Source organism: Alligator sinensis, unplaced genomic scaffold, assembly GCF_000455745.1.
Source record: "Alligator sinensis unplaced genomic scaffold, ASM45574v1 scaffold411_1, whole genome shotgun sequence".
NCBI classification, from domain to species: Eukaryota; Metazoa; Chordata; order Crocodylia; family Alligatoridae; genus Alligator; species Alligator sinensis.
This window is the reverse complement of record NW_005842935.1, coordinates 375,515-403,179: the sequence shown is the minus strand read 5'-3', so window position 1 is coordinate 403,179 and position 27,665 is coordinate 375,515. Positions and strand designations below refer to the sequence as shown.

Here is a 27,665-nt window from a genome sequence, read left to right as displayed (position 1 = left end):
TGCGCCAGGATAATTCTCTCAAAAAGTTTACCTCGGATCGAGGTAAGACTAACCAGCCTATAGTTCCCTGGGTCTTCCTTCCTCCCTTTTTTGAAAATGGGAACCACATTGGCCCTTTTCCAGTCCTCTGACACCACACCAGAGCACCACGAGTGCTCGTAAAGCCATACCAGGGGTCCCGCAATGACCTCTGCTAATTCCCTCAGCACTCTGGGGTGGAGGTCATCAGGACCAGCTGATTTAAATATGTCCAGTCCCTCCAGAAGTTCCCTGACTAGATCCTCACTGACCCTAGGCCTGGACGCACCTCCCCCGGGGCCTGAGGGGTCCTGGCGGACAGGCTGATCTGGTCCCTGTTGAGGAAAATGGAGGCAAAGAAATCGTTAAATAGGTTAGCCTTGTCATCTGGTGCAACAACCAGATTTCCTAGCATTTTCATGGGTCTGCACCCCTAGGTCACAGCCCCAGGTTCAATAGCGGGAGTTGGCTTGGTGCCAGAACCACTCCATGGGCAGTAAAGTTCAGGGGGGTGGAAAGTTTGTCCATACATAACAGGAGGCTTGGGAGGGGAACACTGCATCCTGGGATGCTGGAGGATGGCAACCTGGGCAGATCATCTGTGGGGATTGGCCACACATTTATGAAACACAAGCTGGGTAACACTGCCCTGGGGTGGCATAACTTTAAGCTGCCTATAGTGCGCTTAAAACTAGTTTCAGATGTTAATGTGTAGACAACTCAGGGGTTAAGACAGTGGTTCCTAGCCCTGGTGTTGCAACCCCATTTGGGGTCACAACAATAAAAAATGGGGTCACAAAAACACTCAACAGTGTCACCCGATTATGATGAATACACTTTCTATTTATAAATATGCAACTCTCACTCATGGCAGTTATTTGTCCAAGCACAACAGTTGCAGCTCTGATGCAAGGTGCTTGTAGATTACAGGAAACTGATGTAAATCAGTATGTTGATACTGGCTGGCGGAAATACATTTTACATGACAGAGAAATCTAACATGGATGCTTTTCTCTGAAAAGTTTCTGCTTTGAGCTCTAGATGCAAAACTAATGACAAGGATGAAAATGAGTAAAGGAAAAGAGTGCAAGATAAGAAAGTGGAAATTGGATTAATCTTTCCATGTTGATCTTGTCTGCATCATTTTGGGGTCACAAAATATGTTCAGTGTTTAAATGGAGTCATGCTGAGGAAAACAGTTGGAAAGCCCTGGGTTAAGAGCTCCAGGAGCTGCCTAAAATTAACTCATGTAAACAAGTCCCTAAACAAGGCCCTAATTTACATAAGTAAGTCTGGTTACAGTTAGTTTTGACTTTATAGAGGGAGTGGAGTACTATCCTTTCCCATCCCCACATGAGTCTCTTAGGGCTCAGGTTTACAGTTGTGGGGAAAAACTTGAAAACATTAACTCTAAAGATTCAAAACAGACTTCAAATTAAAAGACAATTTTGTGTTTAATATCATTATTCTAAAACCAAATCACATGAAATTTAAACCTTACTCTTGGCAATATTGAAAACAAATGGAGAAAGAGTATAATTAAAAAAAAAGACAAGGGGCAAAAGGAGATTACAGGGTCCACCCTATTCTGACATATCACAAATTATAGAATAAATGGGAATGATAAAGTTGTATCTTGTTGTTTTAGGCTAAAAATTAGAACAACATTTTTAACTAGCAGTGGAGTAAGGTTCTGGAAGAGTTTTCCAATAGGAGTTGCGAAGGCAAAAAAAACCTAAATAATTTAATGAAGCTTGATAAATTATTATGTTTTGTGGTAGCAGGAGTCTGGATGCAGTTGCCCAAAAGATCCCTTCAAGTTCCACTCATAGGCTGCGTCCAGAGAAGCATAGACGTTTGGTTCTGCAGGGACAAGTAATAGGGGCACAACTTGTTCTAGAGACCAGGGAAGCTGCAGTCATGGTGTTCCTGCAGCTGGGAGCCTAACCAGCAGCTGTAGTGTGGCTCTGGTGGGTCAGGCTCTGGTTCTGGGCAGCTTGCACTGCTACTATATGCACTGCCTTGCTTTTTTTCCACATGCAATTTTTGACCCCGAGAGCTCCCAAGGTCACTCTTTTCTCCACTCCCACTGCAAGGTAGCAGTGTGGGGAATGCCTGTGTGTGTGGCTCCACAGACCTGTCTGCACCACCACATAGCACACGGCTGCACTCGTCTGGACGTGGCCATAGTATCTACAATTAAGGATATAAGAAATGTATACCTGTTTGTTAAAATTTAAAGAAAAGAAATGTCACATTGCAAAATGAAACAATTAAGAAACCTAGTTAATCTGTAATTCTCGGTACTTCCATTCTTCTGCTACTGCCCTGCCATTTTAGTTAGCATGCACTAATACATCCAACGTGATGCCACTAAGACACAGAGTTGGGGCAAGAATGTTATAGTCTGCCATTGTGATAGAAGGATTTGTATTTCATAAAGCAAAAGAAAAGAGACGTTGTCGCCATGTATATAAGACAAGATTCCGCATAACTATTGGTCATGTCAATGTTACAAGAAATCGAGTAATTAAAATACTAATTAGTATTAGTAGGCCATGGCTCATATCACTATTAGAGCAACAGCTGTTTTTGCACCACATTTCAAAGCAGATGCATACATTTAATAACTCTTCCAGTACACAGCAAGAGAAAGTTAAACTCATCATTCCAATGGTTTCAGAAACACTTAAATCAAGGAATGAAGTAATTGAACAACATTTAAAAGGAGAATTACTAAAAAGATAATTCTGCACAAATAATAAATTTCCTACACACACACACTCAGGACAACATCCTAGTCAAAACACAGTTTACCATGTGATCTTAGAAGTATAAATTTAATGACCATTGAAGAAATGCTATAAAGGTAAAACAAATACTTTTATGTTACATCAGCTTACACTGTAAAGTCCAACTGAAAGCTCCTGAGCACTCAGGTATACACTGTATGGTCCTTTATGTACTCTAAAAATACCTTATATGTTTTCCCAAATAGGTTAAGATGATATAGTATAAGGAAACGTGAACAGTTGATTAAAAATATTATCAAAATATAACTGTCACACAAAAATGATTTCTATAAAGATGCTGGGAATTTGGTTCTTCAGCAATTTAAGGGGTTTTTGCTTGTTTTGGTTTTTTGTTTGTTGTTTTAAAATCATTTTGCCTTGTTCTGGAGGAAGTAGAATGCTAATATCAGCTCCACCTCTACTGGGTCATCTTCAGGTCAGCAGATTGGAGAAATCAGAAGAATGAAAGTAGTATGCTCCAACTGCAGGGCACGATGACCCAGTTATTAATCAGTCTGATGGCAGCATTTGAACAATGACAGTCATCTGTCAGAAAGCGGGAAGTGCCGCCTCATTAACACACCACTCACCTGCCCTGAGCTACAACTCTTTTATAATAATATCTATCATTCACCTCCAAGGTGTTGCTTCTTTTTCTTGCTACATGAAATAACACACACACACCATTTTCTACCTCCTTCTCTACTACTTCCTCTTCTTGGAGTTCATTCAGTTTGTTACCTTAAATTTTTGTTATTTTTCTGGGGGAGAGGGAGGTCTTTTTTTTTTTTTAGGCCCCATAGTTTTAAAATATCGACATATCATCAACATAATGGTGTTTCACACTGTATTATAAATCATCTGTTTGCTTCTCAGTAAGCAAATCTACCCTTGTCCTTAAGACCACTGGGAAGACACTTAACCCAGACATAACCACAGAGTTATAGAAGAAGCTCCAAGTCCACCTTTACTTTATCATATTTTTATAATAGTGCTTAAAGACAAATCAGGACAGAGGCCCTCTAGTTCTAGGAACAAACTAATAGTTTCTATCTTGAACAGCTTACAAGCTAAATGGACTAGAGAAGCAAGAAAAGCTATTTTCCATAAAGGCAAAGCAATCAGCATGATTACAGAAAATGTCACATCACTTCCACTCTAAATTTACTTTTGGACACTTTAGTTAGAAGAAGAAAAGCCCCAAGTTCAGGATACGGGTATTAGGCTCTAACCATTCCAGCATACGAGCAACTTCACTCACAGCAACACTCCCACCAATACTGCCTCTAAAGTGAAATATAGCATGAGTTTTAAAGTCATCAGCAACAGAATACCACAGTGTCAGTACAGAACGTAATCACATTATCCAAATTAAATTACAAGAAAAGTTTAGGAAGGGAGCCTACAGGTACTAGGTGATTGCTGAATATCAGAATTAGAATTCCCTCTCCTCTGGACCATAATATTTGAACTACTTCAGTCTGCTCAAATTGACTGGAAATATAAAAGAATTATCACGAGAAATTCACTATTTCCTTCTTCCAGTCCATTCATGAATATTGCAGGAACAGCCTCTCATTGTGCTGTGGCACTTTCATTTCTGTCTAGAATCAGACATTACTAAGGTGAATAAAATAAGGAAAAATTGTGTTAAGCATTTTCACACCTCTAAAGATAGTCTCATCAAATTTGCTCTTATGGGCTAGGAACAAACATTACACACAAACTGCTTTAAGTGATCAGAAACTGGTTTAAACCTATAAGAGAACACATTTTCAGTGCACATAAACCAGTTTGAAAAAGGCTGAAACCAGTTTGAGATAAACCTGGTTGAATGCAGTATCAGACTTAACTAATTTGGCTCAAACTGGTTTATGCAATGTCTGTCCCAGACCCCTTGCTAGTTTAAGATAAACCAGCCTCCCCCAGCATCCCAGCATGCCTTCTGGGCTGGGACTCTCTGCTGCCCAGCAGAGCTAGCCCCCCCCCTCTGCTCCCTGGATAGAGCTCCGGCGGAGACTGCAGGCACAGCAGGGTCTGCCTGGCTTCCCCCTGCCCTACCCTCCCTCACTGCTTGCTGGACAAGTAGGGATCCCCCACCCTCCCTCCCCACATCCCTCCCATCTTCCGCAGCATGGACCCCAGCCCCACGAACCCTGGGCACATCGTATGCTAGCTAATGCCGAGCGGTGTCTGTGTATGTCTCCAATTTCACTGGGACAGGCAGACAGAACACTGACAGCTTAAGGCTTTTTGGAGCTAATCAACAGGTCAGCTAGTAAGCTGTTTAAGAAGAGTTTGAACTAATGGAGAGATGCTATTGTTTTGCTGATGGGGTGATAAACACTGTTATCAGTACCCTGCTGACATGCTTGCCTGTCAGTTTGCTGCAGAATGTATAAAGAAGCAGGGAGGAAGATTGAAAAGCTCTATATCATCAACAGATACATGCACTGCACACTACCTCTTGCCTCACAGTGCTAGCAGGGGGCTGGTAATGCTCCCGCCCCTTAAGCAGTGAGTGGAGAAAAGCTGGGATGGTACAGGTAGACCTCCCAAATCAGAACGTCCTGCCAGGGCCTGGCCATGCCCCCACCCTGCTCCCAGCTGTATGCAAGGGAAGAGATGGCTGCTCTAGCACGCCATGGCATCTAGCCTGAGCCATTGCAGGCATGTGCCTGCATTTCCTCAGTCCAAAAAGAATGTCTGTGCAGTTACATACCAGTTCAGCCTAGTCAGGTTAGACTAACCTGAAAAGTTTGAAACAATTCAGGCTTTTTTAATGTCTGTCCCTAGCCATTTTATCCAAACCTTCCACATTCAGCCCCATTAATAATTGCTCAAATTAGAACATGACAAGGATTGCAGAAATACAAATTCTAATCTCATCCCTGGTAACCTCAGTGGCCATGAAGGAGAGCAAACAGGGCAGAACTCTGCCCATTACTGTGTTTGTCAACTTTAGAGCAAAGTAAAAAACATGCACAAACAATAAACTTCCCAAAGCCCAATATTCAAACACTTCCACAATCTGACAAACTTCAGGTTGGATCAAAGTTTGCACTTTAAGCTCAATGCTAATTTGTTAATACTATACAATGAATTTGCCATATAAAAGTGAAAGCCTGCTTACTTATGATGAGCTTTCCTCAGCAAAAGCTCCCTGTTACCAACAAGGTGTAGCTAATGCTGAGTTTTTTCTACCTGGGTGGGGCACATCTGCACTTTGACCTTAGTTGGTAGCATTCTGGGAAATGTGCTACACTAACTCTGTTCATTTTCTGCTATGGTTGTTGATTTAATTATAAATATGATTTGTGTTCTGATATCTAAACAAAATAATTACATTTCTTTACTACTCTATTGGAGCAATAACAATGTTTTTGAAGATGGAAGACACTAAATGATTACAGTAGAGTTGTATCAGAGCCCTTATTAGCACTCTGTCAACACAGAGCCTAGAACTCAGATCCTTGAATTTCAGTGTAAGTGCCTACTTCCGAAGCAAACAACCAACCTGAACTGACTGCTGGTTAGTAGTAACAGCTCTGGTTCCCATGAGATTCCATAGCATAGAGAGTAATAGTGATTTACAAACCATAGACGGGGTATGCCTTGCTGCAATCACACTTTCATATTGCTGTGTAAATCCACCCAGCATATAGTAGCTGGCTCTATGGGTGCAAAAGCCCTGAAGCATATATTGGGACTGATTTCTTCACTCATAGCATTGTCCACAGAATAAAGCCCTTTTACTTCCATAATATCCTATACCTTACTCCTCCTCTGACTGACCTTATCTTCTTCCCCTAAAAACCAGGCTATTGTTTTAGTTCCAGGCTGAACTAATTCTTGTTTTTCAACATTTCTGGCCAAAATTAGCCCTGTAAATAAAGTATTGACTGATTGTTTCTTATCGTAAAAACACATTTTTGACCAAACTTTTTCTTTAATTGATTAGTGTTTTCTCTAAGGTAAATTAGATTTACCTTAGAGAAACAGATCGCTATTCTGTTTCATTTTATTTTAATGTATTGCTGTATATACATACAAACACAAAAGTAAGTAACATACTACTTATGTAGCATATGTGTTTAAGAACAAGGGAATGAATGGACATATTTACATACATGCTGTAATATCTATTATTATATTATAGTTATAAAATGTGTGTGTATATATGTGCATATACATATAAAATGTGTGTGTGTATACACATATATATATATGTTTATATATATCAATATGTGGAGGTGTAGATCTATATATATCTATATCTCTAAATATAAATATATAAATATATAGATATATTTATTTATATATATATATATATAATTGTCTGGGCTTTACAAATGTATGCTAGCAAGTGAATACCCGTCTATTGCTCTGTCAAATGTGACTCACTGGGAAAGCTATTGGGTTTATAGAAGAGACAAACATTTCAGGCATGCCATTCTGGGGTAATGAAGCATGGCAACAAAATATACCTGTGCAACATTTGATAAAGATGAGCTGACACGCCAGTCCAAATAGGTTCTTTTGTGTGTCTGCACGTGTCTACCATCATTGCTTTCATCTTAAAACAGGAAGGTAGCAATAGCAGCAGCAGCTGGCAGGGACCACAAGAGGAAGAGCAGCTCACACAATTAAACGTCATTTACCTCTGGCCTTTATTTCACTCCCTCCTCCCCCTAATTTATTATGTGTTTTCTCCATCTCTATGCAAAAAATGTGGGCTCAATTTTTCTTTCTTTCTCATGCTATCTTGTTCTTTTTACAGGGGGACTGAACAAGACAATAGACAAAGTCCCAGGGTGTTTCGCTTTGGATCTTAACTTAAAATGCTTCTTAGTGGGGGTTTTATGGCCTTTATTGTTTTTTGATTAATGTAAAGTAAAATTAAACCCTACAGTTACACATTAGTACATCAGCCAGAGAGAAGGTAGAATTATGCTGCATACCTCAGTTTACAGAAAACGTCTTTTGTTGTGTTTAATCTTCAGAGAAAAAGAACTTGGGGGTGGCTTTTTAAAAAAAGGGAAAATGTAGCCTTCAGTTGTAATGCTGAGCATGGGAGACAATTTTACTCAAGTTCAACTTTCTTTACTATATAAACACTTAATGTCACCTTCCTTACTAAGGTAAATTTCACATTAAAGTTAATAGATGTTTTGTTGGCTAAAGTGTGGCCCCTGTACAGGTACTACTGCACCTTTAAGGTTTAGAGGACCATGGTAGCCAGAGGTCATCAAACTTCACAGTTCATATTTTACAAAACAAGGTTGCATGTGTCCATCTTTTCTCCAGTTTAAGTCTGGGCTTTGATTATATAGTGATATGCTATATATGCATGTTCCTATGTGTGTGTTTGTTCTACCCAAAAGCAAGCCTTGTTATATTCTGAATAATATCTCCAAACTGAACTGGCAGAAAGGGTTCTCTTATATATACTGTACATTGGTTTTCCCCCTATTTTCCTTCCATACCATGCCTCTAGTAATGGGTTTTCTACTCTGCCAGCTGAGAGCTGTATTTTTTTCCCCAGAGTTTTCAGTGGATCTTTTCCCCTGCTTTTTTCAATAGAAGTTTCTAAGTGGAACCCAATAATGTTTGAGCCCTATAAACTTTCAATTCTAAGATGTTTGAGTGGAGTTTGACAAATATATTAGACAAATATGGCCAGATTTCTGTACCACAACTATGTGAAACTCTAGTGAATCTATATTTGGCTTTGTAAAACTCCTTCTGTGATGTCTGAAAAGTGTCAGAGGTTGCCTTTTCTTCTTCTTTTCTCTACGTAGCAACAATTTTATTTATATGGTACCAAACACTATGGCTCATGACAAATGCCTTTTGGAATGCTTATTATTTTAAATTTTCATCAGTAGTTTGGGAATTTAGTTTCATTCTCCACTTGCCCCCACCCCCTACTCCTCACGCAGACAAAATCTATTGCATCTTCAGCTAAGTTGCTGGAACCAACTTCCAAGGGAGGTGGTGCTGGCCCCTACCCTGGGGATCTTTAAGAAGAGGCTGGATACTTACCTGGCTGGACTCATTTGAGTCCCGTTTTTGTTTTTAGGGTTTGTGGGGTTTTTTTGGGTTGTTCTCCCGCCCTGGCGGGGGGTCGGGCTAGAAGATCTATTAGGTCCCTTCCGACCCTAAAACTATGAAACTATGAAATAAGTTTGCATCTCAAATGAAATATATGTGACCTTTTCATCCATTTCATCTGGCACTAAGACTATTTAATTGATGTTCACCATGAAAAAAGTTGGGGTATAAGATGAGACAAGGAAGGGTCAAGACCAAAAAGAATTTAAGCAAATGGCTTGTATGCACAGGAAGTAGCTAATGTATGGAATACAGTAATAGGGTTAGCAATAGAGGGATTTATATACACAATCATAAAAGAAGAATTAGATGAGTGTTTGGAGAAGCAGAAAAAAGAAAAATAACAGGAGGTAAAGAAGTCCCACCAACATCCTTCCATCCCAAACTACCCAGTATGAAGTGGCACTGAACAAATGAACTGCAAAAAAATCACTGTGATTTAGTATTCATGTTTTTTCATTAGAGTCCCCATCTTAATTTTCATAATTTCATTTCTTCCAATTTATGATGCAACTGTAAAATAGCCTTTGGGATTTCTGTAAATGGAATCAACAAAAGGGGTGATTTGACTAGATAAGTAGGTAACAGGAATTTACTATTTATTGTGGCAAATACATTTTTAATGGAGGTCTTCAAATAGTCAAGCAGTGTAGGAATGAGTATTTTCAAAAGGAGTCTTGTTTGCTTCTCTCCCCACCCCACCCCTCCTCATGCGCACACAGACAGACAGACAGACAGACAGACAATGCCTATGATATTAACTGTAAAAGCACCTACAAGCAAAAAAAGATTAATAAATACTCAGAACAGGGGTGGACAAAATGCGGCCCAGGGGCTGGAGGTGGCCCGCCAGGCCATTGTATCCGGCCCGCAGGGCCCCTAAAAAAATTTAGAAAATTAATATTTATCTGCCCTGGGCTGCCTGTCATGCGGCCCTCAATAGCTTGCCAAAACTCAGTAAGGGGCCCTCTGCCCAAAATAATTGCCTGCCCCTGACTTAGAAGATATTTGCCAGCAATGGCCAAAAATGCAAGCACCATGACATCATTGTAGCTCTTACTTTTTCTCACTGCACACATTGCCTTGAGAGGTTTATTTGCAGAATTTGCCAAATTATGAAATGATATGCTTTTTCAGCCCAAATTTGTGATGCTGAAGAGTTCTAATTCATCTTATTTTGGCCAAGAGTTAGCATAGGGTTACTGTAAACCTTCACTGTTTAGTCATTTACCCAAATCAGGCAACAGCCTATATATTGGTAGGGTTGAGAGAGAATTTAGAAATCAATGGTGAAATCTTGGCCCTGTTGAAATGAATGGCAAAATTCCAACTTACTCTAATAAGCCAAAATTTTACCCCAGGTGCACTATTACAATTGACTGGGGCCTGACAGATTGATTCTTGGGATGCTCTGGATTCCAGATGTGGATCTCCTAAAATTGTGGAGTACAGTATAGGTAAAAAAAAAAAACCCCAAACAAACCAGAAACAAAAAGCCTTTTTTTCTTCTTTTAAAATATTAATATTAATAACAATTTAGTTATTATACAACAAAAGGGAGTGTTTCTGCGTGGTTTATTCACTTTTCCCCATAAAATCTCCTTTCTCTTTAATAATCAGGATCCCACATTATGCAATAGAGAAATAATATGTAGGATATGCATCTAGTTCAAAATATATGTAGAACTGAAGCCAGAGCTGACTTGCTGAAATTATTTCCACGTTACTTACAAGAGAACTGTTAGTTTGTAATCAACCTTGTTCTGTGTAGATACAAACCATAGACGGGGTATACCTTGCTGCAGTCACAGATAGAAGAATGTCCCCATCGCCAGGCTGCCAAAAGTGAGCATCAAGCATAGACCTGATTTGGGGTTTTTTCCCCATTATGTTTTCTTCATCCTTTCCTAAGTAGAAGGCACTATTGATTTAAAATGGAGCTTTCCAATTCCTAGTGCTTGAGTAACCTGAACAGCTGATCTCCAGCATGTTTTGATAGTTTCACTTGATAACAATTCATTTCTGCCCTCTTTTCTCACATTTGGTAGTACATTACACCACAGCAGTCTTTTTGACTTCAGCATAATTTCTGCATTGCTCAGCATAAGTACAAGGAACCTACAAAGGGCCACACTGTTCAGTGCCACCATGGGTGCTGATCATAACCTGCTTTCAGACAACAAGGCACAGCAAGTGTGTAGTAACTACAAGTTAAAAACAGGAATGGGAGGAATTTCATCAGTGAGTATGTGTGGGCAGAGCTCTGTGTATATTTATCTTGCCAAATGTGTTTCCTTGCAAGGATGTGCTATCAACAGAAGAACGACAACAAAAAAAGAGCAAACAGTCCAAAAAATGTCTGGAAATGGGCTGATACATCCACCCTAATAAAAAGCCTACTGCCATTCAAGTCAAGGAGATTTTTATCCCTGAATGCAATGGGAGAGGGAGCAGACCCCACATGAACAAAGAAACCCCCTGAAATTGTTGAACGCAGAGTAGATTCAGGCCAAAGAAAAAATGATGCAATTTCATATGATTTAAAAAAGAAAAGATTTCATATGGTTATAAAGAATTAGCAACTACCCATGGTGGAAATAATATCCACTGTTTGCAATTTGCAGACATGTTGGATATAACTTAGATTACTCCATTTTTGTCATCTGTGTAGTTACCATATTTTTTTTTAAAGCTTTGGAAATCTCTGTGTATCCAATGCAATTTCAACAGAGTTAAAACACATAGCTGCATTTTTCCCTCTAAAAATGCCCCTATTTATAGTGCATGCACATGCACCAATGTGCGTGCATGTGCGTGTGTATGTGTGAGCATGTAAAACATCAAAGCAGTGAGACTGTCCAGGAAGGACAAACACAGACAAGGTCAAAGAAAAATATTCCTTAGAATAGCCCTTAAGCAGCCAGAAGAATTAGGCCTGATTTATGAATGTATTTTCACAATTTACTTGAAAATTTGTAATGTCTGTGCAGCCTGGCAAGAAAAAAAGGTGAGGGTAATGTGAAGGAATGCTTCTATTCCACTTTATTGTAAAATTATCCCATGTTACCTGCTCTAATCCCCTGAAAACAAATTAAATCCTCACTAAGCTGACTTTAAATCAATAGTTTCATTTAAGAATAGTGTGACTTAATAAAAATAAAAAACTAACTGGTCCAGCCAATTTAAGAGGGAAATAAATCATTGCCCAAGGAAAAAAACAGATTTGACTTGTATATGGGCCACAGTTTTGTTGAAGGGAAGAACCTGCTGTCTAAATTAACTCAGGGTGTATTACAAATCTCATCAACCTCATTCAGAGATTTGCTCCACTGTATATGCACCAGGAAGGAAGATTGCCAAAAAATAAGAGATGTTATGAATTGAAACAATATCTCTGAGAACACGCGGTAAATCATGAAACAAAATGTGCTTTTGAATCCCACTAAAATATCACCTCGCACTCCAGCATCTCTCTGATCTCCAGAGAGGACGTTTCTGAAATAGGAAGTATGCCATACTTGCAACCATGGCAGCAATAAAAATGGTTACTTTAAAGGGGAAGGAACACTGAAGTGAGGCACTGAAGTAAGAGTCAAGAGATTTGGGTTCATTTTTTAAAATACATTTGTCATTCTTTAGTTCAAAGGCTGTAGCAAAAGCCGTAAAAATTAATTGAAGACATTATGAGTAAATGTATTGGATAAATTATCATTCTAAAATGAACAAATAAATACTTAACTTTAGTTGCACTGACTAGTACTAAATATTCTAGTAGGCAGCACTTAGAAAATGAACATCAGAGTACCAAGGAGACTTACTCAAGGTCCACAAGGCATTTCTAGTCCCTGATGGGGCTATCAAGAGAATCGAGAAATCTTAACTCAGGGTGGCATATTTAACCCAGGGAGGGCCAGCCTTTTTGGCAGGTGCTTACACCCTTCTCAGGTGCCTCTCTATCCTCTTCTCCTGCTCAAGCAGCTACTCTGTTTTCTGCGCTCTGTCCTATCTGCCATTGTGCTGCTTGTCCCCACCCTGGTCTTCTTTGTGCTATACAAAGGCTGCCTGAGCCACTTGTAGCATACATGCTGTAGTTTAGTCACCACTGCAATAACCTTTCCTTAAAACTGTTTATGCCTTCAGCAAGGACTTGAAATAAAAAATGCCTCTTAGGCTAATTTAATCCATTTCAAATAATTCACTAACCTTATGGGAAGTGTTTTGCATCACGGTAAAGGTTGGTAATGACTAAATTGTTATTAATAATAAGCGCTTTATACTGTTTGTGTCAGGGACAAATTACCAGGATTGAAACACGTAAGAAACTTGCTAAATTAAGAAAAGCGGGCTTTTATCTTATTATTTTGTGGACTAGCCAAATAGTTCCTACTTCCTTCGTTAATTCCTACTCAGTCAAAAAACACCACTCAAATGAACGAGACTTCATCACATAGCTAAAGATTGTTCACCTGTGTAGGAACAGTACGATCAAGTAGTCAATTCCAAGTTTTCAGTTTTAGGCATGCAGATATCTACATTTTAACCAAGGCATCTTCCACGCTGCATTACCAATGTGTATACTATATCTGGAAAACCTGTTGCATGGGATGTGATAACAATTTCATATGCTATTTACTGTATACATCTCAAACCTACTCTGTGTGTGCGCATGAATATATAATACCACTTTAAAATATAACAGGTACCTAATCAACTACAGTTGAGCCAAATGCCGTCTTTCTATAGCTGGGGTAGGCAACCGCCAGAATGAGTGTGTGCCATAGTGTGGCACTCAAAGGCATTTTGCTTGGCATGTGCACCTCTGGGTGGATGGCAGGGAAGGGGCTGAGGCTACATGGCCACAAGAAGGATCAGGCCCCTCATGGCTCCCCCACCATCTGCCCCGGCACGCCAACATCTTACAAGTTGAAGTTGGGGGTGTTTTTGGTATTCTGCCCCAAAATGTTGCTGACCCCTGCTCTATAGGCTCAGGCAACTTCTATCGATCTATAATCTCATTAGCAATGAACTCTGGAACAAATATATGAATAAAATAGAATGGGGATCATATCTCTTTCAAGCACATTGTAAGGCCTCTCTCTTTCACTGAGACTCTTATTTCAGGGGATTTTTTTTTTTAGCAGAATGTTTTCCCCTTTTAAAAATAATAAAAAAGCTGGAGGGGCAGAAGTGACTTCTTTGGAACATCAGGAGCAAGGAAAGTACTTTGTAGGGTTGAGAGACGGAGACCTGACAGGATATTATATGACTGTGTGTTTAACAGGTAGTTTGAGTTACAGTTATCCATATTTGTATTCCCCCTTAAGTGCTCCTAGGCTCTGCTATCCCACTGTGATTTTGAGATATGAGGTCTTAAGAAGAGTTGGATCAAGTAGTGTCTCACAAGATCATCTACACCAGATTTTTTTCCCCTTTTTGCTTTTGCTTATCATTTTTCTTATCCTTTCTTGATTCTGAGCCTGCCTATTTATTTGTTATAGGGATAACCATCTGTGTTAGAGCTGAAATGAAGGATTGTCGTATGTTACATTTGTATTTGATGGACTCCTAGCTAGATAAATATATTATACGCTGTGTGTACTGTACAAGATTAGGAAAGTGGAAGCTAATTTTCCTTTCAGACACCAAATCATTTAATTGTGCTTTAAAATGAGCTTTAAGTAGCCCAGGAAGATTTATGTTTCTATTTTCCCCTTTGGGAAGGCCCTATCTTTCCTACCACTTTTTCATTTCTTTTTCAAAATTCCTTTGAAATGTGTGGTTTCATTCCTTTCAACAAGAATTATTTGGGCATTCTTTAACAGAAAAATGTGAAAGCTGCTCAATTCATCAGTTCATCTAGTACCTAACCAGTAATATTTTCCAAGTGCCCAGTCAGTAAGTTTGGCTGTTCAGGTTTTCTGTGTCACAAGCCGATCACCCAAAACAGAAGACACCAAAAATTAAACTCCACTTTTGAAAAGGCATCCCTAAGCAAAAGGTTACTTCCTTGTTTAAAATGCTCCATGTCAGTCCTTCTTTAATTAACATCCTAAGTTCAAATTTTCAAAACAAGGTACCTCTTCTGCACATGCACTGGAAATTCAAACCAGCTCTTGCATTAAAAAAAACCCATTGGAAATTACATATGCAAACCCTTAATTATACAAATTAGGAGTCTATGGAGAGCAAATGGGGTTTGATGATCTGATGCACATTATAGGGAGTAAATTGCTCAGAAATCTATGTAAAATTATACATGAGGTCCAAAACTGGAAGCTAAATTTTGAATATTTATCCTTTGAATTCTATTGAAGATCTAAGGCAAGCTTATTAACATTCAATTTTTGACAAGTCAAAACCAATTGGCAAAGTTCAATTCATTGTTTTACCACAGGTGTTTTCAGTAGTGGCAGATGACAGAACAAGGAACAGTGGTCTCGTGTTGCAGCAAGAGAAGTGTAGGTTAGATATTAGGAAAAACTCTCTCACTAGTAGGGTAGTAAAGCACTGGAGCAGGTTACCCAAACAGCTAATCAGTCCCCAGCCTGTATTAATACATGCAATTAATCCAGTCTAAGTGCTCACCTGCTCATGCCCAGCAAAGAGGCAGCCAGGCAGCAGCATGGGTGGGTGCGCCTCCAGCCCGCTGGATAAGAGCAAGTGCAGGAAGGGATTAGTATCTTCAAATGTACAGACTGATTTATTTGTTTTATAAATATTTAATTTATTTTAATAAATATAAAAAGTAAAATCTATCTGTTTTTGTTATTTGAAATTCATTCATCATTCTTGATGAGCAATTCACTAGTATACCATATTATTAATATTCATTCTGGGTAACATGAACAGTGGCAAACCTCAGTTCTTCAGCTGTTTAGTTTGGTTTGGACATTTGTTCAAAGTTGTGGAGGTTAACCATGCAGTCATTGAAAACCCTCAAGAACTTTGGGACACCAAACATATATATTTACCTATTTAGGCATGTGGGGACATTTTGGCTATAGGTGACCTATCAAAAGCAAGTTTATGTTGTGCCTGGGGGAACCCAACTGTTCCTTTTCAGAAGTTTCTAAAATTTCTTTCACATGTTGAATGTGATCTACAAATAACTTCCCCTAAGAAAACTATTTTTTTCTGGTTTAGAAAGAATACTATGACAAATTAATATTCTTCCTAAACCTTAATAAGGTTTCTTCCTAAATTCTTAATACGTACATTTCTGTTTTAAAATGCAACTAGAAAATGTTGAAATGAAACCATGAAAACAGATATTCTGAGCATGCAAATAACTCCTTTACATACTGGTTTATAAGAACGTAAAAAAATACTTTGGATCATGGAGGCTCATTCTTTTTATTTCCATTCACTATTACCCATCACATTATCAACTGAAAAAGAATACTTGACAAGAGACCAAACAAGGAACCATAAATCTCCCTATTTCTTGGTAATCTCATGCATTCCTGATTCCCAAATGATCTATCAAGAGGTCATTTAGTGAGAAACCAGCCTGCCAGACCTCACTTTCTCCCTCAGTGTTTCAACTTCTTTTCCTTACTTCATTCTCAGCGCCAGTCCATTTGAAGGAAAAAAAATGTAGTATTCTTTACAAGGAACTCCATTTTAAATAAAATCTCCTTAGACAATAAAACAAAACCCAAACACCTGTTTTCTTGACAACTTTCCTGGAGTGTTTGGCTTAAAGAATTGGGAACATATACCACTTTGTTCAATTCTGTACAAATGAAAATTTTAAGACACCTATCCAAATAAAAGGACAATGCAACTTTCACTGGCTATTTTTCTCAAGCTGTGATACTTACAGGAAATGATATACTTCCCTTTGTTGAATGGTAGAGGTCTTTTAAGTACTGTATAGAATATTTCATCATGAAGATTCACTTGGAAGCAGCAGTATTTCAGCATGGAGATGGATACATTTGTGGCTTGTTCATATTATTTGTATACTTTTTTTTCCCCCACAGCACAGATGGTCCTGTAGAAACTATAAAGCATATCTTGGCCCACATGATTTCTAGTAGCCTTTCTTGCCTTTCTAGTTTTTGGTTCTTTCTCCCAATGATGCTATATCTACACTGCAACTCCAGCACTTTTGGGGAGGGATACTCCTGAACGTGCCAGTCATACTGAGGAATTCTCAGTGAACATAAAGCATATATTTCAGGGTCCACAGGACCTGCATTTTCTCTCTCCATAAGGAAAAAGACAGAAGAGAAAGGTGTAAATTGAAGACATTAGTGGGGAGTAAAAATGGAAAAGAGTTCATAATACCCAATCTGACCCTCAGCCAGTACAGTGATCCTTATGAGACTGCTACAGATGGAAGCAAGAATTCTGTTTTATGTCTCAGAGGCCTGAGGAAGGGTACTATGATACCGGAAAGGTGATTGCCTATGTCTATACCAAACATAAAATTCATCCAATTAAAGATAATCACGCATAAGAATTGATGCCTCTCACATACCTCTTGGACCATCATGGCAACATCATCACCTCAATACTAATAAAACATGCTAGAGGTGGAGTAGCTTAAAGCAAGACTTGGGCTGCTCTAAAGTAGTACAGGGACCATTTGGTTGTAGGCCCTGTAAAACACTTGCACAAGTGAGCATGTGCAGGCTTTCTGGTTTAATTGACTAATCTGAGTTTTATACAGAAATAGAAAAATAATCACTACTAATCAGAATTGCCAACTCTCCCTAAATTTATAGACAGTCCATGAAAAGGGTTAAAAAGGCTTGTCCATAGAATCTGTAAAAAATATTGAGCTGTCCATAAAAAACTAAGAACTGGTGACCTGGATTGAAAGTCTGTCATTGTAATGAGGCTGGATGCAAGTGCTGATGAACAAACAAAGCGGAGCAGCACCATTTTGTGCTCTGAACCCTGCAGGGAGCTTTCCTTCAAGACTTTGTGGCCCAAGGGAGACTCAATAGCCTCCCACCCCAAGCCATGTGCTGCCACTTCATCCTGTTGGCTATCACCTGCCTCTAACAGCTGCTCATCTCAAAGTTAGACAGAACTGTGTGGGTCCTAGGAAGCCTGATGTGGGATAAAGAGTGGGGAGGTCCAGCCAGGACAGAGCTGTGGAGCTAGGAGGAGGAAGAGGTAGTAGGCAAGGGTCCATACTAGGATGGAGGGAGCCAAGCTGGTGGGGATAAGTTTTGGGGGTGGGATCAGCACAGTACAGGATTCAGTTGGGAGTATCAATCTGTGGCGGTACCATGGTATAAATCCATTGCTGCCATCAAGTAAGATTTTGGTTTGTGTTAAAGCCTTAAATTTTAACCTAGCCCTTGTTACTGCTTTCCAGGGCCTATTATTTACATTATGTAAAAAGTATGTCAGGAAAAACATATATCTGTAAACAAGTTTGGTTGTCAGTAAAAAAATAAAATCTTGTGTTGGCAACCTTGCTATCAGTAGATCTTATATGTCTTCCTTTCCAACAATGAAACTGCAAGGAACACAGTTACCCGACTAATTACTGCCTCCATCTTATTGTAATTTGGCAGCTCCGGGACCAATACTTCATAAAGCAGCCCTGGTAGTGTTAACAGTGAGAAAACAGACAAATGCTGTTAGTTAAGCTAAGGGCAAAATCTGCTAAACTCAAGCCCACAAAGGCTGTTAGACTCTTACCCTCAATTCTTGATATTATAGTATTGCGCTTTCTAGTTTAATAAGTTTCCCTACTGTTGTGACATCTGACAGCAGTGCCTGTGTTGGTGGATGAACCAAAAAGTGAACAATGCATTGTTGACTGTAACAAATACCTGTCAATTTCAGATTGACAATTTCTACTTAAGCTAATTTACAGGGGGAAAGGTATAACACCCTCTCCTAGGGAATTATGAAAAGTAATAACACAATTTGATATATGCTTTTACAATTAGAACAAAACCTAAAGCTTTCGTTTAACAGTATAAAAGAAAATGATAGATGGAGAAAACCTAACATGACCTGACTGACAGTTACTGCAGAAAAAAAGCTATACATCAGCATATATTCTTATAAGAACAATTTGTCTGGAGATGTAGTGGAAAACTTTCTTTGTTCCCCCTGGGCTAACATATAGGTACGTGCCATAAACCAGGCCAAACCTCATGGTCTGTAGATGTCAAAAGTGATTTTGGTTTGTAAGACCAGCCTGTTAGTGACCCATATGTACACTGACTACAAGGTCATGTGGGTTTATTACTGAAGGTTTATTACAGTGAACTCTGAGGAGGTAGAAATGTACAACAAGAAATACTCAGGCACTCTGTAGTAGTCAGGATACTGGCATACAGAAATATTATTTGACAGGAAGAACAACCCCAACTGCCATGTCAGTTAGTTACTAAGGCAAGAGTGGTCAGAACAATTTTGCAGGATTGGGTCTCATATGATGGACCCTTCAGTTCAGGTATGGGTTTCCTGATAGCTAGATGACCAGTCATGTTTCATGGCTAAAATCCCTTAAACACATCTGTTTTCTGCCTTCTGCAACTGAAAAAAAAATTAATTTCATTAATGGTACTGTAGACAAAGGAAAGCAGAGAAATGTATCTGTTTAAAAAAAAAACTATATTTTTAAATTGAAAGAGACCAATTACAAGAGCTATAAATGTTTTAATCATTTCTCTGAACATGTGGAAGTATGTACACTGTGAATCTTTTTCATAGGAAACTCTACAATTCTCTTCTTAATGGCACATTTTCTTAATGCCTTTACAGTTCCTCAGTTATTTCAAAGGACTGTTATTTGTTATGTGGACATAAGTTTAGATTATGGTCTAGAATATTAAGAGATATTTGAAAGAATTATCTCAAGAATTGTGGCAGCTACATTTGAGTTGCTTTCTGTTCTTTCTTTTATTCATTTCTTTATTGTTAGAATACGTTTGTGCTACATATTTTTTTTAAAAAGATGATGAGGTGAACTGCTGGCCCAATGGCAAAACCTCCCTTTCCTTCAAAAGGACAGGATCTCATCCATGCATTTTATTTTTATTAGGCAGGAAAGTAAAAGTTGACAAAAAGGGTTCTCTTCATTCCTTGCAATACCATATTTTTATTTACCTTGTGGGCTCTTTTTTCAATTCTGAGGATGGGATGACAGAGTGTGCAAAAGGCTCAAAACATATTGTATATATTCTTAGAAGTCATGATGGGAGCACCATAGATTGCAGAGAGAGAAAATCAGAAAATAGTTAAAAGATCTCAAAAATTCTTGTATATTTAAAGATGAAAAATGTGTTATGTCTACGTCTTGAAGTTTTACCATTGACTTCAGTGGGACCAAACGTTCACCTGCCCTTCACTTTAAATGCATATTGTGGTACAATGCCATTTCTTAAAAAGCACCTGAAAATATTTTGTTCAAAAATTCACTGTTCTTTCATTTTTAGCTCAGTAAATGTCCTAGAGGGGATGTTCAGAAAAAGGTGCAGCTGATGCTTTCATTATTAAGATATCTCATTAAACAATAGCTATTCTATTTGCCTGCACAACACATGACCTCCAATTCACATATATACACATACATACATACATACACATACTCACTTATATACATATATATAACCTGTTGAATAACCATTTGAAACCCTTTGCATGAAAGTTCTATACCATGGGATTTATATACATACACCAATAGAAACATAGGAAAAGCTGAATAAATTTTCACAGGGCCAGCCCCAGGCATTTCTCAGCCACCGTTCCTCTGCCATGTTTTAAGTTGACAACAACAAGAGAATCAGAATGTTTCAAACCGGATGGGAAATATGCTTTAAGAGTTGCTTTAGCTTCCATTTCATTTCTGACAGTAATTCAATGCACTGGCTATGGCTACATTATAAAGCATTTGGGTCCTAAGCCCCTTAGTCACTTCTTCTAAAATGCATATACTTATCCACATATAATAATTTAGCTTTATTTCAAATGAAAATGGCCTGGCAGTTGGGCATTTACCATGAATGACCCTTGACTTAAGGTATACCTTCTGCCACTATCTGAGTCTGTTGTCTGTCAGGACATTTTGCTATCTATCCTACCAGGCCTTTGACAGGAGAGTCTGGTTGAGGTGCGTTTAAGTAGGCGAGAACAAAGAAGTATTAATATCATTAGTTGGGTGAAGAAAAGGTTTGTTGTTGATGCAGATTTTCCTGCTAGCTATTTTGAAAATTTTCTATTCTACTTAAGTGCGGCTGTTTTAGTTCTAACCAAACAAATGCTAACCTATTAGATCATAGGGCTGTAGACCAATGTTTTTTTTTTTTCTTAAAATAATTCTGACATATCTATTCTAAATAGATACTGCTATTTTTAAATAGAAGTACACGGAAGTCATCATCATGAAATGTTGCTTACCACATGAAGGCATTTCACATACCAGCACTCTCAATTACAGTATAATGTAAGCATTGCCCCAAATGTGTAAGATATTTAAAATAATTTGTGCAATTAATCTGTGGTTTATTCTCTCCATACCATTTTTGGAATGCTCTCATTTACTGGAGGAAAGCAGATAAATCTACCTAATGTCAACCTCTAAGGAATACGTTCAAACAATGATGTTGTTCAATGCCTGTAGGGAAGTATAAACCTGGCAGCCAGATGTCCATTCTACTTATTAAAATAAAAAATAAAAAGAGAAGAGAAAAAATGAAGAGAGGGAATCCTGGAGTGAAGGGTTTCTTTCTTTATTTTCATAATGGATCCAAGTTTTAAAAAACCTCACTCATATTAAGTAGCACCTACACAGAAGAGGAATCCCATGAAGTAGTTTTAAATTTGGTTTCCTCATTTGATAACAGCAGGTGCAGATTTGATTTATTTTAATAGTGACCTTCTGACAAAGGGTTTCACCAAGAGTTATACCTAGGCACCTCAGTCATCTGCAGGAAAGAGGGAGATTTGGAATCTCTTTTAGGGAGTCTTTTACTACATTGTCTTCAGTGGTGTTGGGTCAAGAGCCCTTAAGAAGCCTTTTTCTTCTGCAGGTGAAGCATTTAGTAGCTGCAGAAAGTGAGTGTGCTTTGTTCACCTATCCTCCTCTACATTCATGTTGAAGGGTAGCATCCTGTTTGGTGCCATAAGGCATAGTGGAGAGGGTGCAGGGCAGCTCAGCTGTAGTTGGAAGTGTCAGAAAGAATTGTGTTTGAGTCGCCCAAACCTCCTCTGGAGGCTCCTTAGTAAACATGACATAGCGGTAGCTTGGCTGCCTATGGGGGCATGGCAACACACTCCCCTCTGTACCTGGGCAAGGTGTTCTTTTGAACTGGTGATGAGAAGGATTGCTATGAGGAAACAAGGACTATGTTCCCCATTGGGATTTTGGCCTGCCTATGAGGAAAGGTCTTCAATGCTCTCCCCTCTTCAGGTAGCAATACACAGGCTGGCAAGAAGCACTGACAGACATTAAATGAAAAGCATGATGGGATCTGAGACACGATGATGAGATCGGGGGGGTGTGATCCCAATTGTACCATATTACTGGAGCAAGGGGAGCCTGGGATCGTGATCCTGGGCTCCCCCTGCACCAGCAAGTAGCAAGCTGGGTTCCCATGTGCTCCCATAGATGGGAGTCCTGGTCGGCTGTGATCAGGGCTGCCAGCAGCCAGAATGCAGGGGAGCCCTTGATGTGCTCCTGCAGCTGGGAGCCCCATTCGGCTGCCCAGCATGCCGAGCTGCAGGACTGGATCAGAGCCAAGGGCTCCCCTGTATGCACCTGGCTGGGACCCCCAATCACTTGACCAGTGCTCCCAGCTTTGGGTGCATACCAGAGTCTTGAAGGACTCCAGTATGCTCTGGAGGCTGGGACCACATTCAATTTAAGGTATGCTGGGAACAAACCACAAAGTTAAACATATTTTGTATAAGTATGATGCTTTGGGCAGCAGCGTTGGAGGACTGGTGAGAGATGGAGAATATTATGTTCCCATAACCCAACTGCTACTGCATGGTTTAGGCTGCTGCTGCTGCTCCTGCCCCTAGAATCATGAGGAGCAGCCTTTCTGCCATCCCCCGTAAACTGTATAAACAAAGTTACACATATTTTGTGTAATAGCTTTGTGGCTTGTTCCCTGTTTTATCACATCATTAATTGAATGAACATATGGCCAGGTCACTGCTTAAGACACGATTACCCAGTTAATCACATCTTAAGTGTAACATCTTTCAGGGGCCTAAGGCAACTCTGAACAGCATGGGGTCCAGTGCCAGGGATAATAACTTTCCAATATAGGTATAATATAAGTGACCAAGACCACCTACAAAACATATAGATTTCCCAAGCAGGGAATTAAAAGCAGTTCTCCTCAATCTTCCCACTCGACCATCCTTCCTTTCTGTGGTATCTTAAGGGCCTGGTTACACCTTATGCTGTAAGCTGCACAAATGTTGATCAGTGTTAGTGCTAGCTTGAAGTTTGGAGCAGTCAAACTCTTAGTCTAAAAACCTCTAACTGTCCCCCATCTGCAGAGTTTTGACTTGCCACTAGAGGCCTGATTAACAGAGGCACAACTAGGAGCTGTAGCTGTGAGCTGCCAATAGAGGGCTTGTGGGTGAGGGCTTCCAGCCCTGTTCTAGGGGCAGGAGTGAGAGAGATCCTGGGATACTGGAAGACCTCGACTTGGGTAGCACATCTATGGGGACAGCACCTTAATGGAACACAAGCTGGGTAGTCCGGTACAGAGACAATCCTGCCCTGAAGTGGCCTAACTTTAAGTCACTTAACAAATGCTTAAAACCACTTTAAGGTGTTAATATGCAGACAATCCATGAGTTAAGAGCTCCAGGAGCCACCCAAAATTACTGTGTAATATGTGATTAGTGTGATATGTCAGTTTTCACAGGAATACAGAGGTCACAACAGCCTCTTCCCCTCCCACCAATCAGAGAGACGGTCTAGAGGCCCCCTATTTTGATGATTCCAGGTCACATATAGCCTAAATCCATCTCCATGCAACACAAGAGAAACACCTGTCAGTTTCAGAAAGTACACTCCTGCTTTAGAAGGTAAGGGGGACTGAATATGGAAAGAGAAACTAAAGGACATCTGCTGATGTTAGCCCTGGGGCAAAAGATCAAGGATTGCCATTTTTCAAAGGTGGCTGTGCTGTCCAGGAACATAAAATGAAAGACAAAACTACAGTTGAGAAATAGATTCTGTAACTCAATAACTGCTAACAGTGGAGGGAATAGATGCATATGGGTGGGTGGGTGTGTAATTACAAATAATGTATATTATTTCTCCCTCCTTCCCTCAACTTTTGTGTTTTGATTTCAGAGTGCTTAGTGCCCTTCTCCATTATTGTATTCCCTGCACTCTGGATTCTGGTTGATGTTCAAATTCTAGTTTTACTAGAAATGTTATGTCCTGGTGGAATTAGAATCCAAATTGGATTTAGAACATTGCTTAATTTGAGCTCAGATGTCCCAGATGTTGGTTAGGTGCTGTGAACATTGTAAAACCTAATACTGTTTCACTCCCAAAAAGATGCATTAATATAATGTTAGAAATGAGACATGCTGTGAACCAACGAAAGCCAAAGGAAGTCTGACTTAGAGGCTGCCAAAGGGTTTTTACTCCCTTCCCACTCTCTTCTTGTGCTTTAGGCATTGCTACACATGTGGCCCTTTATGAAAGGTTCCTATAACCTTAGGAAATGCTATACAGTTGTGATTCTGTAGAAGAGAACAAATAGTCTTACCTTCTGTAATATTTAACCCAGATTTGTAGTTTCCCAGTGCACTGTTGTAAAAATCACCCAGTGTTGTGGGGTCTGCTGCTCTTACTACAATGCCAAGTCTCAAGGTGGCTGAGTTAAGGGTTATGTTTCAATTTGGCAGAGTAACACAGTTTCCATAGACAAATTAACATTGTTTCATTTCATTTTGACACCATAATGTCTTTTCCATAGACCTGTGCTGACATTGTCGTGAAATCATTGCATCCCAATCTAGTGAACGGGAAATTAGAACTATGACACAAAACACACTGATAAAGTAACCACAGGTTAATTTATTTGTCAAAGTAAAATACATGTATTTTCCAAAGCACTGAAAGAGCTGGATACGTGAATCAACACCTAACAAAACTTACAATGAAAATAAAACACTCTGATTAAAGATTTAGGATACCTTCCACAAATTAATGTTATGCATTTCAGGTTCTAGTATGGGCTTTTTTTCCCCTGGTACTCCTGATTGGTATTTGCATCTGATTTGATGACTAGTAAGATGCATTTTGCTCCAGTCATTTTTTCTTTCGGTTTCCTCCAGCTGTTCAATGCATTTATTGCAGAAAGGTATTGGGAGAATTAATTAGGATGGAAAATATCCTGGGGTTTGGGGCTTGTTGGTTTGTGATGATAGCCCAAAAGGAAAGGTGATATTATGAGTGCAAAATATTCAACTACAAAAATCCTTGCTTATAAAAGAAACCCCAGCTTTGTTTTAGTGGGAGCAGCTCAAACAGCAATAGTATGGCCCAAATCCCAGTATCTCAGACTTTTTGTTACCAGGTCCCACTCACATCCCAACCTACATGCTCTTCTTCCACCCTCAGTGTGTTAAAGGAAACATTCACTTTTATCAACTGCTAAAGCACAATAAATTACACAAAAATACTACATTAAAGGAAGTCAACATCCAAACAGTAAAAATTGTCAGAATTAAGACTGCTTGTGTAATTCCAATCCATACACTCTACTTTGTATATATGCATGATCACACACTCTTATTTATCTCAGGGGTGTTTAATTTCTGGCCCATGGAGCCATGACATCCAACCCATGGGGATCCCCACAGGTCAGAAAAGTTGGCAGGGGGAGCAGTGGAAACTCCACACAGCTGGATCTAGCCTCACCCAGGCAGCAGGATCAGGGTTGGATCTGCTCCCTGCGGACATGTCCAGATGAGTGCACACATGCAGTTTGTTGCACTGCAGACCCATCTGCACCTCCACAACGTGCACATGCCACACATGCAGATGATCACCACACTGCAAATTTGCAGTGCAGTGGGTTTTTCTGACACCAGGAAATCCTGGTGTCAAAAAAACCTGTGCCTGAAAAATGTGGGGCAGCACATGTGGCAGCAGTGTGCACCGCCTGAAACCAGAGCCTGGCCAGCCAGAGCCACGCTCTAGCTGCCAGCCAGGCTCTGCGTTCCCAGATCACCACTGCTGGAGCCCCAGGAGGCCCCCAGCCTGGCCCCAGCCTCCCCTACCCTACCCAGAGCATTTTTTCTTGTGCTAACGCCACGTGCAGAGGCACGCACTGGGGAAAAAAGCAGTGGCATGAATTTGTGCCATGGCAACCACATGCCTCTGCTCATGGGGATGCAGCCTGCCAGATCAGGCAGGGCTGCTCCCTTTACACTAGCCCTAACCCCATCCCCACATCCGGATCAGAGCCAAAATGCCTTGCTCTAGCCTGGCCATCGTGCAACCAGACTGGGGCTGGGTTCTTTCCCTCTCTGCCTTGTGCATGTCTGGATTGAAGCTGCTCTGCCCATACTCCCTCCAGGTGCATCTAGACTGGGCCACCCTGCCCCTACTCTGCACATCCAGACCAGGATCAGGATCAGGACTTGGCTGCTCCCCCACCATGTCCAGATAAGGGCCACTCCATCCCCAACCCCTTCCCTCCTCCCACACATCTGGACTGGGACCAGGACCAGGGTGTAGTCTCCTCCTACCCCATGTCTAGATTGTCCAGTCTGAGCCCAGCTCCCCCTTGTCCCCCACCTCATCCTCAGCAGAGATAAGGGTCAGGCTAAACAACCCCCCACAGCTAGATCAGGCCCATTGGCTAGATCCACCCCACAGAGGGACCTGGTATTGTCCATCTGTCCCACAGAACAAAAAGGTTGGACAGTACCAGGTCCCTCTGGTCCCACAGGATGAAATCAGTGATCATATAAACCTGAGGTAGATACCCATCATGGACCTTTAGCCCAAATGCTGTTATCTGACAGTTACAAGCAACTGAAGACAGGTTTCTAAAACAGGAAGAGCTATGTAATCTTAAATATAGGTAATACTACCAGCCCCACCTAAAATCACAAAGGACTTGCCATAAAGATGGTTTAAAAAGACAGCTGTTCATATATATGTAACATAACACGACTACAGGTTTTCCTCACTTTTGTGGGTTCTGTATGTGTGAATTTGTTCTTATGTGATGACCCTTTTTATACCAAAAATTTATTATATGGGAGGTAAATTTACTCTTATGCAATCGGTGTGGTAGAAGCCTGCCTTTAGCTGCTTTCTGCGGTGCATTGTGGGAGTGATGTGCACCAAAATATAGTCTCCTGTGTGCATCTGTGCTCCTCACTCATTGTTTGTGATGTGTTTCTGTAGTTGCCGTCCCCATTGTGGTAACATTCACTACCACCCTATGCTTGTGTGTACTGTCTGCTGTTGGTGAGTATCAAAATTGGCTTGTAAAAGTGGTAGATATAGGTCTGGGGGTCTTGAAATACAGCACAGGTCTTGGAATATATCCCTATTTGTTACACTGTAAAGTGGGTTCCCTTTATGTGAATTCAAGTTATGCACCATTTTCCAGGAATGCACATACAGCATAAAGTGAGGGAAACTTGTAGTTGGAGGAAGATTGACCCTAACTGAAATTAAACAGTGATTTAACAAACAGAAAAATAGTCAGTAAAAATTTTGCAGATGGTCATAAAAAAAATCCTTGGTTTGGCAGCCCTTCTCGACTA

The 27,665-nt window shown here is 40.0% G+C and overlaps 1 long non-coding RNA gene across 1 annotated transcript in view; it reads right to left on the bottom strand.

Moving 5' to 3' along the window:
- Window positions 1–2,092: 2,092 nt before the first annotated feature.
- LOC102369430 overlaps window positions 2,093–27,665 on the bottom strand; it is a 46,109-nt gene continuing 20,536 nt past the window's right edge. The window contains exon 7 of the long non-coding RNA XR_003091929.1: window positions 2,093–2,211. This is a non-coding gene — a long non-coding RNA (uncharacterized LOC102369430). The remainder of the gene's footprint in view (window positions 2,212–27,665) is intronic.